General features: G+C 48.6%; 1 long non-coding RNA gene across 1 annotated transcript; it reads left to right on the plus strand.

Annotated features, from left to right (window-relative positions):
* The first annotated feature begins 895 nt into the window (after positions 1-895).
* LOC121137656 lies at positions 896-1,805 on the plus strand. Its single transcript, XR_005874950.1, has 2 exons — positions 896-1,052; positions 1,552-1,805. It is a non-coding gene; the product is annotated as an uncharacterized LOC121137656 (long non-coding RNA).
* The last annotated feature ends 3,073 nt before the right edge of the window (positions 1,806-4,878 follow it).

A 4,878-nucleotide genomic window follows, 5' to 3' on the forward strand; every position in this document is an offset into this window, starting at 1 on the left:
ACCTTTTAAAAAAGGGGTCAAGTTAGACAACAAAATTTTCAAAGTGGAAAGAAAGAACCAATATGAATAAGAATAAAATTAGCCGGGTGGTGGTGGTGCACGCCTTTAATTCCAGCACTCAGGAGGCAGAGGCAGGCGGATCTCTGTGAGTTCGAGGCCAGGCTGGACCGACAGCCTCCAAAACAATACAGAGAAACCCTGTCTCGTAAAACTAAAAAGAAAAAAAGAATAAAATTGACCATGATCATAAAGGGCCCATAAAGAGAGGACCACTATCAAGGTGACGTCAGGGTAGTAGTTGGAACCCAGACAAGGAAACTGTGAAAAGAATGCAGAACTCAACCAGCCTGGAGAGTTAAGTCTAGGCCAGCCATGTTGAAAAGTACACTAGCATAATCCAACCAAGTGTTCAGGGCTTCAGGGCCCAAATCATGTGATTAAAATAAGAGAGAGGACAATTAACACAGGTGTTCAGAAGCCATGGGAATCACCTGTTTATTTTTATTTTCTATTTATTTTTATTTTATGTATGAGTGCTCTGCATGTATACCTGCAGGCCAAAAGAGGGCACTAGAGTTTGAAGCCAGCGTGGTCTACAAATAGAGTTCCGGGACAGTCAGAGCTACACATAGAGACCCTGTCTCGTAAAACAAAAAACAAACCAACAAAACAAAAATCACAACAAAATAAAGAAATCTTGTCTAAAGATGGTAAGGTTTTAAACTGTGTTTGGTGGCTCATATACAAATATGGCTCCCCTACCCACACACACTTAGTGTGGTGGTTTGAATAGGTATGGCTCCCATAGACTCCTGTGTTTAAATGCTTGGCCCACAGGGAATGGCACTATTAGGAGGTGTGGCCTTGTTGGGGTGGTGGGTGTGGCCTTGTTGGAGGAAGTGCGTCACTGTGGGGGCGGGCTTTGGTGTCTCATATGGTACTCAGCTCTTCTGCTGCTTCCTGTGGACCCAGACGTAGAACCGTCAGCTCCTTCTCCAGCACCGGGTCTGCCTGCGTTCCACCATGAAGATAATGGACTGACCCTCTGAGCTGTAAGTCCACCGATTAAATGTTTTCCTTTATAAGAGTTGCCGAGGTCACGGCATCTCTTCACAGCAATAGAAACCCTAAGACACTTGGCGTACTCATATGTGATCACGTTTTCATTGGAAACCAATGAAAATGAGCCTCTTTCCAAACTTACTGGCCTTTTTGTTGAAAATCGGTTACTGCATGTCATTTATTTTTCTATTTTAAATATATTCACTCTATATTGCAGTGGGAGCTCTTTGCTAGGACATTGTTTTTTTAGATTTATTCATTTATTTGTTTGTTTGTCTGGGGGTTGGTGATGCTCATGACATGACATATTGTGGAGGACAGAGGACAACTTGCAAGATTTGTTCTCTCCCCACATGGTCTTTCTCCAGCTGCCTCTCAGTGTATTCGTTTTGCTGCTTATCTCCTTGCTGGAACCTGTAGCTCCTTCCAATGATAAAAATGTTCTTTATTTTCTTAGTAAATTGCATTCTTTCTTTTTTCAACTTTTAGGATCCTGTCCCAATGGTCCTTGGATAACCCATCATCTCAGTACTGGTCATCAGATAACCCATCATCTCAGTACTGGTCCTTGGATAACACGTCATCTCAGTACTGGTCCTTAGATAACACGTCATCTCAGTATTGGTCCTCGGATAACACATCACTCCGCCTCTCCTTTAGCGTAGTCTAAATTCCACACCCATTGTCTGCTACGACTCAGTTAATCTTGCTATTCAGACAGTTAAATAAATCCCTGTAGCCAATCCTGTCTAATCATTGCAGCTTTCTAATTTACTGGAGAGCAAGTAAAGCACCTGTGTTGTCCTGTGTGTGTGTGTGCGCGTGTGTGCGCACGCACATGCACACGTGTGCTTGTATTCACGAGTGGAGGGTGAGTGAAGGCAGTGTGCGCTTGTGCGTTCCACTACAAGTGCTTTCCGGAGGATGGTGAAACACCTTTGAATGACTGGGCTAGTCTGCGAGCTACAGAGATGTTTGTTCAGTCTGAACCTGGAGCAGAGCTTTCAGGGAAATCTGGGAAAATAAAAGAGCTGAAGACGGGGCTCACAGAAGAGATTGGGACTCACAGAAGTGATTGACACTTTCATGGCTCACAGATTGGGGCAAGCAAAAAGCAAAGTTGGCCCCATTATTTTTAGAGGCATTGCGAGGTCCCTGGTCCAAGAACCTTTCACAGCTCCCAGCAACTCTGGTGAGATACAGAGAAGATCTCTCTGAGCTCAGGCCTGGGTGCAGTGCCAGCTGGGATCAGTGGACTCCTGTCCCTCTGGATGCATGGGCACTTGGGGTTCTACTGAACGTTATGTTCCAGTGCCCCATAGTGTTCAAAGAAAATAAGTCTCAAAGTAGCCAGCGCTCCTGCTCCAGTGCGGATCAGGCACCAGTCCCACAGGAGGGACCCATCTCCACCCAATGCGGCTCTTGTGAACACACACACACACACACCAGGACTGTGGCCTGGGCTCTCTAGGCTCAGAGGTCTTTTTTTTTTTTCTTTAATCTTTATTTTATGTGCATTGTCGCTTTGCCATGGGTAATGGGTCCCCTGGAACTGGAGTTACAGACAGTTGTGTGCTGCCATATGGGTGCTGGGAATTGAACTCTGGGCCTTCTGGAATTGCAATACAGTGCTCTTAACCACTGAGCCATCTCTGCAGCCCCTAGGCTCATTCCTGCCCTCTTGTCTTACAGGGACTTCTGCGCCACTTGCACAGGAGCAGACTGATACATCTTTAGGAGAAGGCAGGGAGGCCAAGGACCTTGCCCTTAGCTCCTCCTTCCAGACATACTGAGCCATAGGAGAGATGGTCCAAGACCTCTGTCCCAGTTAGCTTTGATTGTCACTTTGACACAGCCTAGAGTCATTTGAGAAGAAAGCCTCAATTGAGGAACTGCCTAGGTTGGATTGAGGTGGAGACATGTTTACTGGGGATGGTCTTGATGTAGGAGGGCCCACTGTGGGCAGCGCCATTCCCTGGGCAGGTGGTCCTGGATTATAAAGCAAGCTAGCTAAGCATGAGCCCGTGAGGCAGCCAGCATCATTCCTTCATGACTTCTGCTTCAAGACTCTGCTTGAGTTCCTGCCCTGGCTTCCCTTACTGATGGCCTGTGACCTGGAAGTACAAGCCACATAAATCTGTTCCTCCCTTAAGTTGATTTTGTGTTTTATCACAGTGACAGAAAGGACAAAAGAACAACCTCCCACTCAGATCTCTTGCTTGGGGCTTTCAAGAGGCTGTGCCAGAAATGGACTCCTAGGTCCTCGGATCTCTGCTTTGCCACCTGTCCTGTTTGGCTTCTTCCAAGCTGTTCTTGTCCCGGCTGTTGGCTCAGTGCCACTGAGGATGGAGAAGAACGTCTCTCCGTGACCACTAAGGAAGCCCTTGGCATCAACACCACATACTAGCTACCATGTGAGGGGGTGCCTGCATTGTGCTCCCCAACGTGCTCCCAAGTGACCCAAGGATCCACCTGTCTGCTCACCACTCTAGGTTCTCTGCTCTACCCCACCCCGCCCCCGCATATGCAGAGAGATTGGAGGGGGCTGAGAGAAATCACGTGCGCCCTCAGAATGGCTCGTCCTGTCCCACTCCACCCTTGATCCAACGGGAAAAGTAGGAAAACAGAGTTGCCTTGTAGCGAGTATAGCATCTCAAGAGTGACCCAGCACCAGGAGGTTGAATAGGAAACCAGTAGAGGCTGGCCTTGGCTGCATAGGGAAACCTTGTCTCAAAACAACATGCGAAACAGGGGGCTGGAGAGATGACTCACCAGTTAAGAGCACTGGTCACAGCCGGGCGTTGGTGGCGCATGCCTTTAATCCCAGCACTCGGGAGGCAGAGGCAGGCGGACCTCTGTGAGTTCGAGGCCAGCCTGGTCTACAGAGTGAGTTCCAGGACAGCCTCCAAAACAATACAGAGAAACCCTGTCTCGAAAAACCAAAAAAAAAAAAAAAAAAAAAAAAAAAAGAGCACTGGTCACTCTTCCCGAAGACCTGAGTTCAATTCCCAGCAACCACAGGGTAGCTCACAACTGTGTGACTCCAGTTCCAGAGGTGCTGAACCCCATGGGTACCCGCACACACATGGTGCACATAAACTCACGCAGGCACACACACACACAGACAAGCATAATAAACACGTCTCTTCTTAAAAAAAGGCTATTTGTCTTGACAGTTGGAGGACTGGCAGGCAAAGGGTACTTCACTCCCACTCAGGGTCCCTTGGGACTGGGGGAAAGGTCACATCACCTCCTCCTCTGCCTTGGGCTCAGGGGAGGGCCCAGGGAGTTAGGAGATAAAGATATGGAGAGCTGTCTGCCTGGGTCCTGGTGGGACACTGATTATTCATACTGGCGGCTTGACAGCATCTACCATCACCTAGGAGACAAGTTGAGGATGTCTGGGACTGGTTATCTAGACTGGGCTAACTGATGTGAGACCTACCTGAATGAGGGCAGCATCGATGCCTTAGACCCGGGTCCTGACCTAAATAAAAAGGGGGAAGGGAGCTGGGCATTCGTCTCTCTCGGGTGTCTGACTGCAGATGCAATGTGACCAGCTGCTCAAGTTCTTGCCAACGTGCCTGCCCCACCGCAGCCGATGGTACCCTACAGCCCTACAGCAGCGAGTCACCTTTTCTTCTTTAATTAAGTTGCGTTTGTCAGGTGTTTTGTCATAGCAACGAGGGAAGTAACTAATACAGAGGCCGGCAGGGATTGGTTGTCTCCCACGTGGCGCTGACCCCTTGCGGTCCTCTTCCAGGACAAGCTGGGGTGAAGTGAGAGGGAGGAGCCGGGGAGGGTGAAGAGGTCCTG

The sequence above is a fragment of the Mesocricetus auratus genome, unplaced genomic scaffold (genome assembly GCF_017639785.1).
Source record: "Mesocricetus auratus isolate SY011 unplaced genomic scaffold, BCM_Maur_2.0 Super-Scaffold_100691, whole genome shotgun sequence".
NCBI lineage: Eukaryota > Metazoa > Chordata > Mammalia > Rodentia > Cricetidae > Mesocricetus > Mesocricetus auratus.